General features: G+C 45.2%; 1 protein-coding gene across 4 annotated transcripts in view; it reads right to left on the bottom strand.

Annotated features, from left to right (window-relative positions):
• Positions 1–15,805, bottom strand: part of PCDH11X (protocadherin 11 X-linked) — a 937,860-nt gene extending 922,055 nt beyond the window's left edge. For 2 of the 4 annotated variants that reach the window (XM_077308664.1, XM_077308666.1), the window contains exon 1: positions 14,913–15,804. The gene's annotated coding sequence lies outside the window, so the exon portion shown is untranslated. Of the gene's footprint in view, positions 1–14,912 lie in introns of all 4 variants that reach the window. The other 2 variants (XM_077308665.1, XM_077308667.1) reach the window with 2 other exon arrangements.
• Positions 15,806–16,470: the final 665 nt, after the last annotated feature.

Genomic DNA, 16,470 nt, shown 5'->3' with positions numbered 1-16,470 from the left:
AACATGAGTCCTGAAATTCTCAGTAAATGAAGCACTATTTCATAAATGAATACATAAACCTATAGCAGATACAATCATGTGTGCCAAGAAGAAACATAGAGAAAAAGGGTAAGCAGCAAGAAGAACATGGGTGTCAGCAGAGCATCTTGAGAATGAGTGTATCTGCATATATCAGCTAGTGTCCTGAAAGCTAATAAAAAGTGCTGTAAGTTCATGTCCTGAAAGCTAACTAAAGGGCAGAGCAACAGGCAAGGCAGCTAAGTGTAAATCCCATTTCACCAGAGCTTCCCCAAGCGTAAACTGTGTAAATCAACTGAAAAAACAATATAATGTGTTAATTTTGATATTATAGGACTATGGACCAATATAAGAGTTTTGAGAGCTAATTTAAATGGAAAACCTTACAATGAATAAAAAGATAAAGGTAAAGATATCCCCTGTGCAAGCACCAAGTCATGTCTGACCCTTGGGGTGACGCCCTCTAGTGTTTTCATGGCAGACTCAATACAGGGTTGGTTTGCCAGTGCCTTCCCCAGTCATTACCGTTTTACCCCCAGCAAGCTGGGTACTCATTTTACCGACCTCGGAAGGATGGAAGGCTGAGTCAACCTTGAGCCGGCTGCTGGGATTGAACTCCCAGCCTCATGGGCAAAGCTTTCAGGCGGCTGCCTTACCACTCTGCGCCACAAGAGGCTCTTTACCATGAATAGGATTACGTAATATATGAACAGTCTATGTTTGAAGCTATTTGAGGAGAATTTGTCTGAAGAAGAAAAAAAACGTCAGAAAACGCCGGTTATTTGAAAATAATTTTAGGGTCTAGAGATAAATTGATGTCGAAGTTTTATATTGAGAGAAGGTTCAGAAAGGGCTAAACTGAAAAAGGAAATGAAATATATATAAAGGTTATAAAAACTCCCAAGACAAATATGCAAATAATTTTTTTATGAAATGGAGGACTCAACCCCTCAGGATAAGGATGTTCAATGGGGAAAGCTTAAGACACTGCTGTAGAGTTTTTAATATTTTTGAAAATAAGAACTATCCCATGGTTATAAGTAAACGGAGAGGAAAAATGGGAAAGGAAAAAAAAATTACCAATGCTATGAAGAATTTTGAAGTCTCAGTTGTCAAGATTATCGTGTAGCCTGGGCTGCATTGGAGTCTGTAAAGGGGAACAAAGCCCTGAAGCAGACGATATACAAAACGTAGTGATAAGGCAAAGAAAAAGATCCTGCAATTAAACAGGACAATTGGAAAAAAGCAAAGATAGCTGCCAAGGCTAGGAAACTTATCAATTTGTAGAGGAACCAGAAAAAAATCTAGCGACAAGTGGATTCTCATCCATTAGATGGAAACATTCCACCCAGTGGGCATGGCCCCACACGTGCCACTGATACCCATCTTCCCTGCCCAGCCCCTTTGTCCTAGCATGAAGCCAGGTGGAGGCTGGATCAGCTAGATGATGAATGGGCACAGTGGTGGCTGGGCACAGCTGGCGCTGAGCTACCTGCCTTTCACACCTGGCCCTGCACCTGCAGCACACTCCTTCATCTTGGGCTGAAGACCAGAGAAGGAGAACAGGGAGCTCGGACTCAGGGAAAGTGCAGGGAAAGGGCAAACAGGCATGGCGGTGACTGGGCAGGCCTGGCACCAAGCTCACTCATGACACTGCATATCATGCCACTGCCCACCAGGCCCTGCCCCTGCTGCAGACTCCTTCATCCCAGCCTGAAGGCCAGAGGAGGCTGGGCACAAAAGTGGAGGCTGGGCACAAAAAAAGGGTCAATGGGTGCGGTGGCAGGGAAAGCCACCACACTTGTGCCACGACCCACCTTCCATGCCTAGCCCTGCTCCATGGCAGACTCCATTCCAGCCTGAAGGCTGGAGAAGGAGATCAGGGCACTCGGTCTAGGGCAGAGGCCTGGCATGGGGAAAGGATGAATGGGCACAGTGGCTGAGGGTGGAAGCAGCAAAACAATGAGCAGGGCTCAGGGTCATCCCTGGCCAACCACCACCTCCTCCACTGCCTGTCATACATCCTGCTTGACCCTTGACCACTGCTGCCTCTACCACCTGTCTCCCACCCTGCTCAGTCTTTGCCTGCCACTGCAGCTGGCTTATTTCCATAACTTCTCTCTGCTGGTTGCACTCTGGTAGCTCACGCTAAACAGATTGGTGAACCACTTCATGCGATTCCCCAACTAGCGCTTTAAAATGGATGCTGTAGCCAGCCCGTTACTGCCCAGATGCTGGATGTTGGTGACATCATATGGAGGGACCGGAATATAACAACTATGTAAGGTAAGCATTTCACTACATTTAACAACATTTAACAGGGGTGGAAATGCCCAGTGAGTTTTTAACAACAACAGTGATCAGAAAAGTTAAGATGTTGATTAGACTGTGCTTAAATTTAGTAGTGGGGTGCATAGAATTACTCCAGTAAGTAAAGGCTTCTAAAGGTCTTGATGGTAGAAAATTTAATATCATCAAAAAAAAAACACACATTTGTAAATAATAAACTTCTCAAAAAAGGATTAGCATTGGCATTAAGACTAACAATCTGTTCTAGATATGCCATAAATGGATTTGCAACACTTGGGGCAACAACAGAGCCCACTGAAATGCCATCGATCTGTATGAAAAATGGTTCATTGAAACAAAAGAAATTGTGCTCAAAAATAATGTCTAGTAGGTCCAAAGGAAAATGCATTGGTATTAGAGAATCTGGCGAGGAGTCCAGAGAATCTCAAATGATACAAACCTCTTCAAAAGGAATATTAGTATAAAGAGGAGTAACATCTAAGATGAATAAAATTGATTGAGCTGGACCATGAATGCCTGCAATTTTACGAATGAATTATTTGGTAGCCTTACAATAGACTGGAGCAGAAATGACGAATGGCTGTAAAAAATACACATCGGCTTTGCCTTCACTTTTCCTGTTCTATATAGCAGGGGTAGTCAACCTGTGGTCCTCCAGATGTCCATGGACTACAATTCCCATGAGCCCCTGCCAGCAAATGCTGGCAGGGGCTCATGGGAACTGTAGTCCATGGACATCTGGAGGACCACAGGTTGACTACCCCTGCTATATACTATGTGCCCCCTCTTTTTACTTACTACATTCTATTATTCAGCAGCTGAGACAGACACACATATTAAAGGTAAGGGCAGGAAGAACAGGCACAAGCTTTGTCACTAAAATCCTCTGCCTCACTATCCAAGTGATTTCTGTTCATTCAGGTCTCATGATCCCCAACATAGCCCACTGTAGCAGTCAAAGGGACCCCTTCCTTTCCTAATCACCAACAGAAAACCTGGCTAGTCCCTGTTGGAATATGCAAGATCTGTAGAGTGCATGGATCAATAGTATAAGTCGAACTTGTACAGGGGCCAGATGTGTATTTAGCATAGTTAGCTTAGAAACGTCAAATCATCTCAACCAGTGTCCTGATGGGCTTAGTAGGAGACTTCCTGCTTCTTTGAGCACAGTTCTTCCCAACTTACCTCCAGAACATACTAAATGAATGCAGAGCAGAACAGTTAGCATCCTCTCTCTCCTCTCCTATTTACAAAGGTGTTTCTCTTTCTTAAATAAAACTATTTCATTCTTTTAATAAATGGTGCTGTACTCTGCTTCGCATATTTGTACTTTGCCTACAGACCCAGTCTCCTAGATGTGTAGGAAAAAAAATCTGCTAAGAAGCTCTATTTCTCAGGCTTCTTTTCCCCTCCCAGAAGCACCTGTCAGGAAAAAAAGGAAATCAGTGTGGTCATTTACCCACAGCAGTTTGAAGCAGCCTGGCAGCAGCCAAGCAATGGCACAATCAGTGCTAACTGAAGACACCCCCGGAACACTACAGGGATGGGCCTGTGATTCCTGTACACAACAGCATCTAAACAACTGTGCTGATTCACATTTACAGTTCATTCGCCATCCTTTCCCCCACCTCTGTTCACAGCTGTAAAGAACGCTATTGACAACTCTGCAGCTAAACTGTGTTTTTTATTATTAGGGGTTTTTTTTTAATCATCCTGTTAATTAAGTACATTTGTATTCCAGGCATTTAGGAATAGCAGCCACCAAACACACAAGAGATTTCTGTTAGCCAAGGAGGAGAACTCAGAAATCGGGAAGCAAGCCACTGCCAAAGAGGCAGAATTGCTAAACAGAAGAGAAATGGATTGCAAATGGAGAGAGATTCCTGCAATCTTGTCGGGAAAGGTTTCATTATATTAGCACTACTGCTGTGCTCTCGTATAAGGCAGCCTTTACTTAAAACCAACTGCCCAGATAAATATTCTAGGAGTCACTTAAGTGACTGACAGAGTAAAAGCAATTACTCCATTTAATGCACTGCTCCTTTAGTCTCTCTAGCTTGTCAGGAATGCATCTCAGCACTAGAGGTGGATGCAGACAGAGTGAAAACTCTGCGTCGAGTTACAATGAGTGGAATCGAAGTCCCAAGCTGTTTCGACAGACTGCAGCGTAATAAATTGAAATTTCAAGTCAAAATCCTAACTCATGGATGACGTTTTATTACGTACAAAGAAGTTCCACTTTGGTTTCTCCCATCGTTAGCAATGCTTAGCATGTCTGGCATTTTAACTTATTTCTAACAAAGAAATATACATTAAAATGTTTCCATTGTAAGACCTTGGATGGAGAGGAGTTATCTTCATCCCCATCGTTTGAATGCTGCAAAAGGTGAATACAGAGCAAAAGACCTTCTGGCTCTACTAGCTCTCTAGATCAGCCATTCTCAATGGGGGCCACATGGCCCCCTGGGAGGCCTGGTATGTTTGAAGGGGATCACAGAGTGAAAAATGTGAGAAAGGGAGCCCAAAGGGTTTATGGGAGGACCACGGTAGCAACCAATGAAATACCCTTTTTGTCACATATGACATATAATTGCTGGAAAGTTTGACCTTCATAAAGGAAAATAAAAATAAATAATTTAACCTGTTCCTTTGCGTGTGCATGATTAACAATTCAAGAAAGAAAAAAAAGAATATGTGAGTTTGGGTCTAGAAATCTGTCTCGGCAAGGTAGATTGAGTATAGTTAGCTTACTCTTAGCTTAAGCCTTCTTCAGCCTAGCTCACTGCGCGAGCACCAAGGTCAAGGACTGCATTAGGTCCGACAGATGTTTAAACATTAATTTCATATAGACCCTTAAAAAGATTTTTTCTAATATGCCAGAATGCTCAAGTTCAATAATAAATTATTTATGTGCTTATGTTGTGTTGATATCAAAACCATGCTGTGTGTTTTCACCATGTAGCCTGGTTCCCGTCACTTGCCAGTTAATTACACTTGTATCCCCAGCAGCCTCTTTGATCCTTTAAGCTAGCCCCTCTGCCTTAGGTTTTAGGTGTGAATGCATTGGGCCCATTCTTCCTGCTTCTTCCCTCCCACATAGAGTCCTGCCTTGGAATCTCTATCTTCTCAGAAGCCTTAAGCACCAGAGACTGTTCCATCAACAAGAACTCTTGGTGCCCAAACCACTGCTAGGCAGTGGGCAAAGGTTGGATAAGGGGCCATTGGGTTTGATTCCCCAGTCTTTAAAGAAACCCTGTGATGTTATGTTCATCATTTCTCCAATTAAGACCATTCTTTCCCTAAATGAAGTCTCGTTATTGGGAATAATCACAGATTCTCACAGTCTGAGGAAGAGTGCTTGCACTCAAATGCTCACACCTTGAATAAATCTTTGTTGGTCTTCGTTGCTACTGGACTCTGATTTTGTTTTATTAGACTCTCACAGATATATCTCAGGACCTGTAACCAGAGAACAGCCCTTCAAAAGGCTATGGCAAAAAAAAAAAGGTTGTGAATGGCTGCTCTTTTCTCCTCCCTGCAATTCCCTGCTCGACTGCTGTGGGTCAAAACAAAAAATGCTGCTTACTGTATAACCCTTTATGTTGCTGATCCATTTGACAGGAGAATTCTCTAGGCCGAAATCCCGCAATCCTAGACCAGAACACTCATTAATTAAGAACAACATGGCTGCCTGGATTTATCCTGATCTGTTGCTTTAATACACCCAGTGCTACATTCAACTCTTCAATTCCAGATAAACTGGGGACATTTCTAAGCTTAATTTTGAAGTAAGATTATTAGCTATTTGCTTTGGTCAATTGTGACAAATCTGTATATACACAACCCCATGACAAATGAGTTTCCCGCCCATATATTGCCCACAACACTGTGTATAGCAGGGATAGTCAAACTGCGGCCCTCCAGATGTCCGTGGACTACAATTGTAGTCCACGGACATCTGGAGGGCCGCAGTTTGACTACCCCTGGTGTATAGCTTGGGTAAGCTTTCAGTGAAGGTGCACATCGCCTCAACCCATCAACAATGTGCCATCATGCACACTGCTCTTTTGCAGAGCCTCATCATTCCTGCTCATGATTTTATTAGGAAAACCAACTTCAAGGGGATCCTGAAATTCACCTGGAATTTTAACTGATCTTCAGAGTATAATTTCCCTTGGAAGAAATGGTAGATTCAGAGGTCTGACCCTCCTTCCCCTCCCCAAGCACTGCATTCTCCAGGCATTCTCCACTGCATTCTCCCCCCAAATCTCCAAGAATTTCCCAAGATAGAATCGGTAATCCTAAACAGTATGTCTTGTTCTCTACACCAAGAGGATTAACCTCTGCAGTGTGGGAAATCAGCAGAAGAAGAAACACCAGAAGAATTCCAGGCCTCACTTAGAAGATGACAACACTAGGTTAAGGCTATCTATAAAACGCAGCATTTCTTGCAAGTTGCTTTATGGGCATCTCCCATCTGTTGTTCAGATATAATAGCTCTGTTTCCCCCACTGTGTCCAGGGTAAACAGAATGTTGTGCCTTCGAGCTTTTGGCACAGCTAGAGAAGAACACTGACATACATAAAGGCTTTCAGTACTCACTTGTCCAGGCACAAACTTACTCTTGCAGGCAGTGATCTATTTATTTATTTTCTAAAGACGAAGCACAAGCAGCATAATACTTTACTGGTAATTGCAGTTCATGGACATATGAAAAGGCCACCCCTGTTTGCCAAAGGGATAAGAGGGGAGGAGAGAGTGGGGAAGGGTGACACCAGCAGAGAGACATCCAAAATACTAAGAAAGTATACAAGCTTTAGAGGTCACCAGAATTCTTCATCAGGGTGAATGTTAACCATTTTTTAAAAGGTCTCAGGCAATGATTTCAGGTTCTGGCTAGCATTCCTTTGTGTAACACTGGCAGGCAAATAAGCAAATGGTCATTATTGGTGTCAGGTTGCACCCTGATTCTGGAGTGGAAAAAGAACAAATGGTGACTCTCCTTTGAAAGGCAAGCAACTCCTTTAGGCATGGGATAAGGCTTAAGCATGCACTGCAAGATGGGCAACGTATGCAGTGCATTTGTTCTCTCAATTAACATTCTCAATGGTACATATTCCTGTAAAAACAGCTAACAACACTGTGAAAATGCTCCATGAGAATGAACAAGCATCCTGCAAATGTGGAATATCATGTTTCCAGAGATGCTGTCAGGAATAAGTAAATAACTCCCCAAACCACGATCTTTGTCTAAACCGGTGACACTCAGTTGTTGAAGCAATGTTTTAAAACCTTGATCCTTCTGTAGTGAACAGTTGCTCTGTTGCTGCCCTGCCCCACATATTATGGGATAAATTCACCTTTCCAATACTTTTTGATGTATCACAACCAAGGTATGAGAAGCACTTGGAGCAGCAACTTCAGTTGCTCAGAACAACTTGTCATTATTCTGAACACTGTTCCCCAACTGAAGGATCTCTGAGGTGCTGCCCTCAGGGCATGGGTGAAACTAAATGTGGATCTTTTGCTTGATGGTGACTGCAAAACTGGCTCTCCACAAGCCACAGGGTACCACTGATCTAAACCAACTCCAAATAGCTAAAGATAGAGAAAAAAATGACAATCATTATGAGCCCTTCCTAGACATTACAAGCACGCATGCCAAGGTACCACCAACCATCAATGTGGGCACATACCACCTATGACAGGGGTAGTCAACCTGTGGTCCTCCAGACGTCCATGGACTACAATTCCCATGAGCCCCCTGCCAGCAAATCCAAGCAAATGCTGGCAGGGGCTCATGGGAATTGTAGTCCATGGACGTCTGGAGGACCGCAGGTTGACTACCCCTGACCTATGATACATGCCAACACTACATTGTCTGAATAAGGGCAATGCACATCCAAAGTCGATACACGTGAACATGACTTCTGAAAAATCCAAGATTCAGTTTGTGTGCACCAAGATGCAACATGTGTGTTAAACATGCATTGTCCCTGTTCACACAACATGGTGACCAAGTGTATTGGGTATATCATTGGTAGCACGCAGTTACACGCAGTGGGTGGGCTTGACTGGAAGATCCGAAAAGGTCTCTATGCTTCTGAGCACTGTAAACTATTACGTAAAGCAAGCTTGGATGATACACTCCAACTGTGTCATTTGTCTGAAATTACCAGGCACTGATTTGCAGGTATGAAGTATTCCATAGAATCATAAGGGTCGTAAGGCTTTCAGCCACGGGAGACGTTGCTGCTTCCTTAAGTGAGAGAAAATTGGAGGGGAGTGGGGAGTTCCTGCCCAGTTTATTTCCCCACAACACAAGGTTTGCTTCTCTGTTTGCATTCCCACCCAGGCTAGACAATATAAACACTGACCAATCACCAAGTAGCTACACTGAAGGGATTTGAATAAGAACGTGATGAATTGCCTTGTCTCTCTCACCTTTTCCCCTCCAAGAGAATCAAGGTGGCAAACACGTAATTTTCAGTTTCAAACCTGACAACTATTCTGCAAGGCACACCATACTCACCCTGAGAGAGGGAGGAACTAGAATGGAAGGACATTTGCTGTTCTTGAGGAGGAATTTGCTAATGGCTCTTTTCAGTTAAGTCCAATGAATGGCTCTTTTCAGTCAAGTCCAAATAAATGAGGCCAGAAGACCATACTAGCTGTCTTCTGACCTCATTTATTTAGATATTTATATTTGGCTTTGATCTTTAATAGGAACCTGAAGCAGCTAACACAGCATTGCCTCCTCTCCTCCATTTTATGCTCACAATCAGCACCCTCTGAGGTAGATCAGACCTAGTCCAAGGTCACCTAGTGAACTTTCATGGAAGAACAGGGATTCGAACCCGGGTCTCCCAGAACCTAGTTTGGCACTCTAACCACTACACCACCCTGGCACACTGCCTTGCCATTACAGCTGGTGACACATAACAAGCGTCAAAGCAGCTGACAGGATTGGAGGGAACCAATGAGGGAGAAGAATCTAAGCGCCTTCCATCCACACCATAAGCATCCCCAGACTAGAATGAGCCTCCTTGTTGGGCCATTGTAAATCACCATTTTTCTCATTCATTGTGAGAGTCAGAACAGGCTCTCCCCTATTCAACCTGCCATGCATTTTAAATTGAAATTCCACAGAAAAGGGTACAGGTTGAGTTTTTAAAAGAGATTTCAAAATAAGCAAGCAGGGGGGGGGGGAAACAGGCCTTAATTATCCCCCCCCAAAAAAAGGTTCTTTCTTTTCAAACAGGAGTCCATGCAGCTAAATTCTGCAGCCCTGACTCACTCCAGCATGGTCTCAGGCAGCGGCTCTGTCACACCCTTCTCAGAATAAATGCACTGGAGCTTGCCGTTCACAGACTGCAGTCACAATTAAGGATCATTGCTTTAAGCAAATGTGGAGGCTCATCCCTCAAAGCAAGGCAGTTAAAGAAACTGCAAGGGAATCCCCCCTCCAAAGAAAGCACTCTTATAAAAACCATCAGAATTTCTCATGGAGGTCCCGCATCAATGTATTCAGATATCCAGCAAGGGCCAAGTCACACTTCCCAGAAACTTGAGAGTTCTGCACACAGTTTGTTATGGGAACCATGTCTGGTCTTGGCATTACAGTCCCCCTGGCTTTTTTCCCCCATAAGAAACAGGGCTGAAATAATTTCATCACATGGGTATTTGAGATGACTTTGGCAATGGGCTTCCTTCTGCCTTTGGGTGACATTCCAGTTTGTTTCCTGAATGCTCTTTCCCCACTGGAACATAAGATTAATTATATGTACTTGTTTTTTTTCTGCACATGCAAAGAGCTTTGCTATACAACTGGATTCCTTTGCTAAACCAGAAAAGGAAAATGGCAGAGTGGAAAATGGGGGTGGGGGGGATAAAACTGTGCTTAAAAAAATATCCCTGGAGAGAACAGATACTCCACTGGGACCATTTTAATTCATTCCACAGCTCACAAGACATAGTTGCAAGTGAGGTTTAAAGCCCGCTAAGAGGGTTTTTACAAGAGCAAGAAGGTCATAGCAAGTTACGCAATTTCTGTCAAGTCACTCTACTAAACTGAGGGCAATAATTGAAAGCGACTGTCTTTCAAACTATTTGGAATAATGAAAAGCAGTCTCCTTCACAAACCCAATGGGATAATGGAATGCACCTTTCCAATTTACATCTCTCTGTTCCATATTTCATCCTTTGTATCTAGGCAATTCATTCCTTTAAGAGCAGGAGCCTTCAAGAAGAGCCAATGCAAGATTTCAATCATTTGCTCTTCGCCACCATAAGACGCAAAACGGCTGCAGCCCTCTATACAACTGCTGAAGGGTAAACACCAGTGGCGTCACTGTGGACTTCTTCACATACAGATGTATGAAGGACTGCAGACGTGAGGCGTTGCATACCATTTGCTTAAAGACACCCCCAAGACTTGTTACACAGCACTTACTTCCAAACAACCAAATTAGGTTTTCAGTCCCGGAGTTTTAAAGTAGCTTGCCAAGTCTGAACATGAAGGATCACCTTCTCAAGGGCATATATTCCATCAAGGACAAAGGCTTCCAAGCCTGAAAACAATGGAGCTGTCCATTTCCGTTCCCTTTAACTATATACAATATTCTGCAAAATAATGTCGCAGATTGTGAGCAGAAGATATCCTTTGCACATAGCATTGCTCTTTACCAATTATGCTTTACTCCCAACGGTGACACTCTTCTTTACCTTTGTCACACATCAAGATTGCCTCTAGTTAGCTGACAAGTGGTGGGAACGCATCTACTGAAGAATATTCTTAGCATACCTCTAACTTGCGGAAAGATCAAATAAAAACCCAAGAAGTCACCCCCAAAATCCTCACATCACTATGCCAAGAACTAGGAGATTGCTACTGCAGTGTACTTATCGCAAGCTTTCTGTAAGAATGGATGCACACAGAATTGCACCACAAAGCTCTGGGGTGCCACTACAACCATACAGGCATACAGATGAGTAAAATAGATGGTTTCTCCATGCTTAGTATTTTTATAGCTTGCTTGATGCTGTACGGGACGTTGCAGGGTCACTGCAAAGAGAGAAGACAGTTTCTACCCTTCCCATCAAACAAAAAGGCAATACTCCTTAAACGTACTCCCTATGGAGCAAACCCCATTCAACTGAAGGTGACCAAGTGAAGACGTAATATGCTTAAGGAACCATGTGGCTAAGTTAAGAGAACAATTGGCAGAAGGCTAACCCGGAGATAATTCACGAGCGTAAGGTCTACTAGCAGAATGCGTTCTAGAAGGTACTCCATGCGTTGAACTACCAATAAAGTAACTTTTGTGCTCCCTTAATATCATCTTGAGTCCATGACACTATGCACCAACAAACTATTCCCCTCTTAACAGTTTTCTGCACACACACACACACACACATCCCATTGAGGTTACTTTACCCTGAAGCACCATAACTCTATTTGGATACCCTACCTTGATTTCAAAGTTATAACACCAAAATCCCTAGAGTAAACCAAAGCTATGCCAGTGAAAGCCAACATGTCACACTAACATGTCACGCTAACTCTTCCACTGAAGTAGCAAGTCTGTTTGTTCAAGGAAAAGCGGGCATCTGGTGACAGTGAACCTCTTTAGCTCTACAATCAAGCCGTTACCTAGAACACAAAAGAGACCTGAATCTTTTTTAAAAGGTCCCATTTCCTCCCAATCCTCAACCTGCGGCTTTCCAAAATGATCATCCTAAACAGAATCTATGAGACACGAACACACAAAAATAGTGTAGGCAGCATTCCAGCACCCACCAGTTCATTCTAGTTACAATTCAGAGCACAATTTGTAAGGCTAGACTATAAACAAATGGGTGTTGGAAAGGAAAGAGACTGACATGTTCTTAACTACAGCAGAGTGCTGCTTAGGCCCACGTAGAATACCAATGCTTTACAGGACTACAGGTCCAGATCTTTGATCCCTCCTGTTTTGCAGAGGCTATGATGTATAAAACCAACTGCACCAAGCAGACTGTCCTACACTGAATATAAATTTTCCTTTAACTATAAAAGCAAGGCACTCTTCAGCACACTTTCGGAAGCAGAAGCTTGCCAGGCGGAACTGTGGAGCCATGAAGCAACAAGACCTGGGGGGGGGGGGGAGGATTAAAATGCGAACAAAGACCTGAATAAGCATTGAGGACAAAAGAATAACACTTTTATTTGGCAAAAGGGGAAATTAAGCAGAGGATATTCACACCTCGTGCACGAACAGCAGCATTCTGTCACCTGACTTTGTTCCTGTCAAAGAGAAGTGATGCACCAATATTTCTTCTCCCCCCCCCCAAAAAAAAATCATGGATTTAAATAGTATTAAATTGTATTTTCAGACGTGGCTAGCAAAATTGTTCAAATTCATTGTCTCTTTTTCAGCACACTCTTAAGAGCTTGGGGCGGTTGCCTATCAAGCTAATCCTTGAATACCCATTTAAATCATTAATATTCCAAGCCCATCCTTTGCAATTAACACAGATATACACACCCTAGCACACAAACTAGGACTTGTTCCACATTCCCTTCTGATATCATACTGATGAGTTTTATTTATGGATTTCTTGCTTATGTCTGTCTACCATCCTGCTTCACACCAAACCCATCTCTCCCACTCAGCTGGATCTTATGCAAAATTTACCGGTTTGAAGGCGTTCAAGTATGAAGACATTACTCAAGCTCTTCACATGTTTCAGATGTGAAAACTAACTGCTTCTGATAAGCCGGTAGACGTTTCTTTCAATTTATTCACTGCAGTCTCAGCATTAAAACTCCAGCTCCACTGTGAAGGAGAACTACACAATTCTATGGGCAGTGCTATAACCCGGTGAAGAGTTCAGTATCGCTTGCAGGCTTGCATCTTGTAAGCTTACATATTAGTTTATGGCCTAGTTTACTCCCAAGGAGATTATGGTTAAAACTCTCTTACAGTATAGCCTTCATGAGGGGATCTTTCCCTAAGGCGTTGGGTGATCAAAAGAATGCCTTCCAACTTGCCAGAATTCCTCACAATTCACTTTTGATACTTTACCATTCTTTTCATTATTTAATGATGTGGCTTTCATTATGATTTAATAAGTTGGCTTGTTTGGGGCAAGTTTCTCCTCTTTTTAGATCCTTTCCATTTTCATCCTTCTGGCAGCCAGGAGGTCTATATTGGCCCATACAGCAAAATTCAACCACACCCCCTGCCATTTGCTCCTATGTAAGCACCATCTATTGGGGATTGGGCCCCAGTTTCTGCACTACAACTGCCTTTCACCATGATGTCAAGGCTGGGATGGGATGGAAGTCTGATGCTTACTCAAAAGGCAGCAAACCAAAGATAAGTGTGGGGATGATGCTGCCAACAGGGTCCACGCACCCCTCCTCTTCCAGCCCCCCACGATCCTGCAGAAGTTAATACCTCCCCCCCACCCCTTTTGCCTAGACCTTAAAGTGACTCCTTTACTAGTTATTAATATGCTAAGCTTTCAAGCAGAGGGGAAGGAGGGAGACCCCCTCAGCTCTGCAGCCAATCTACACACTCCCCTCCGCAGCAGCCAGCAGGTTGTCAATTCCGTACCACGATCCATTTATGTCTAAAAAATAAATAAATACCAGAAGCCAAACTTTCCTCCTTCTATTCCAACACCTCTAAACAATGAGCTGGGGTGGGGGAAGCAGCTTGGGGCTTCCTCCTCCTGGGAAAACCTGCCCCCTCTTTTCCTTCTGGAGCAGCATGTCCACATAAGAAGAGATCAGCTCAATCCCTGCAACGCCTGGGCTTCCCCTCCTCCCAATTCCTGAGCTCTGGGAATGGGGGGGGGGTGAGATATAGACACATATTTTCCTCTCCCTCGTCTGATGTGCTTTGCATCTCATTCCAATACGCCAAATGCACAGCAACTTTAAGCTCATCGTTGGAGTTGAAGGGAATCCTTCAATCAGGGAACTTCATTTACAATCCAGCACAGTGCTGGGCGTTTAGCTCCCTCCCCACACACCAGCAGGTTTTTAATGCAATCCCTATCTAATGCAGTCTCCATTACAAGATTACAGTTGCATCAATAAAATACTCCATATGTTTCCACACACACACACACACACACACTGTCTCTCTCACGCTGTCTTCCCACCATCCTTCCCTGTCCCTCCACCCAGTACCCTCTGACATCCTCACCGGAACCCTTTTTTTGGTTTGCAAAGGAGGCTCTATCTTCAGGAGAACCTAAAGGCATGCCTCAGATGTGCTGGCAGTTCTCCACCCCCCCCCCCCTTCCCTGCCAGAAGCCACAGAGTCCCTTCAAATCATTGGTGTACCACCCATACCTAGACAGCTGCAAGAAAAACCCTCAGCCGCAAACATCCCCACCAGTAGCACAGTATTTACTCGAGGAGAGTTGAGACCGAGTCGCATGCCCACTCAAGGATTCTCTGGGGGGCACCTCAGGCTTGCATTGGCAAAGGGGGACGAGTTGGGGAGAGGGGTTAATAAGGAAGAGAGGAGATGCCAAGTTCTTCCACAACAAACCTCTCCAAGCCCCCAAACCCTCTTCCCAAGCCTTACCTTGAATTCCTTCATACGAAAGAGAGCCTTCAGCTACAGCAACTCCTCAGCCATGCTTGCCTGCTGCCTTCGAGTCAGACCCCCAAGTGGCCCACGGGCAATAAAACAGAAATCCTTGGCCTGGTCAAAAATTGAAGGGGGTGGGTGGGTTCGAAAGCAAAGGAGGCGAGAGAAAAGGCGAGAGGCTAAAGCAAGAAAAGGAGGGCTGGAGAGATCATCACACGTGAAGCGCTTGTCCAAGGGAGCATCTTCGAGGGACCAGATCCTAACTTGAGTGAATGCTTCAAGTGTGCCAGGCTTGGGGAGGGTGGGTGGGTGGGAGGGGGAGGACGGATGCTTTAGCCAGTAGGCAGGGAAAGGGCCAAGTCCGGGCAGCTGCTGGCTGGTTTGTTTCCAACTAAGCCGAAGGAGAACGGATAACTTGGGAAGAAACAGCAAAGCCCAGAAACCTTCGTTGTGCTTTTTTGGCGGGGGGTTTTGTCTTGCAGAAACCAAGTGGCCCCCCCAGTCTTGACTTTTTTGCAGGCTCAATTTACCCCCCTTCAGAAGCTCCTGCAAAGGGGAGACCGGGAAGCTCCGAGGCTAAGCCAAGCTCCCCCGGGAGAGAGAAGAGAGGAGTCCCTCCTTCTCGGCTCAGCCAGCGACTCTCGCCCAAAAGCTGACTCGGATCCTCGTGGGCGCGCTCGAGGCTCCGCGCGCTCTCCCGCCCGAAGCTATTGCTGCTGCCGCTGCTGCTGCTCCTACCGCCGCGCCTGCTCCGGGCAGCAGCAGCCGCCGCCGCATCCGTCCCGCGCTCCTCCCGCCGCCGTCTGAACTCCGCTTTCCCCAGCGCTGCCAGCAAATCCTCGCCAGAGCTGACATCACTGCGCGGGGCGGGGAAGCGGCGAGGAAAATGCAAATGAGAGGGGCCGGAGGAAAGAGAAGGCGAGCATTACGAAGCAGAGCGGGGGTGGGCTGCCTTGGCTTCTCTCCCCCCCACCGCACACCCATACACACGCACACCGCACGCGCGTTCAGATTGCAGAAATTGCTCATTTAAAAAATATATATGAAAACAACGACGTCTTAAATTAGGAGCATTGCAGGGAGAGGGCGCGGGGACTGGCCACCTCGCGATAATGAAGGCTGCGTGTGCAGAATCTCACCCTGCCGTGGGGGGTATTGCTGCGTCCGGGGCTCGCAAGCCTCCCCGCCTTTAGACCCAAGTATAAGGCCGCCAACTTCCCGACCGGCCACTGCCTCCGTTGCTCGCAGCAGCGGCCGGCAGGTGTTCCCGGAAGGCGTCGCCCCCGGGACTGATTGCCGAGGACCTGTCGGGGGCAGAGAAGCCCGTTTTATTCGGGTCAGTTGGCAGCCCGACGGCTTCCACCCATCCATCCGTTCAGGAGGCTGGCTGAGACCCCTTAGAATCATAAGAGCTGGAAGGGGTCACCCAGGCCATCTAGTCGAACCCCCTGCCCAACGCAGGATCAGCCTAAAGCATCCAAGAAAAGTGTGTACACCCTTTGCTTGAAGACTGCCAGTGAGGGGGAGCTCACCACCTCCTAAGGCAGCCTAT

The sequence above is a fragment of the Paroedura picta genome, chromosome 13, assembly GCF_049243985.1.
Source record: "Paroedura picta isolate Pp20150507F chromosome 13, Ppicta_v3.0, whole genome shotgun sequence".
NCBI lineage: Eukaryota > Metazoa > Chordata > Lepidosauria > Squamata > Gekkonidae > Paroedura > Paroedura picta.
Note: the sequence above shows the minus strand (reverse complement) of the source record. Positions and strands in the feature narration are given on the sequence as shown.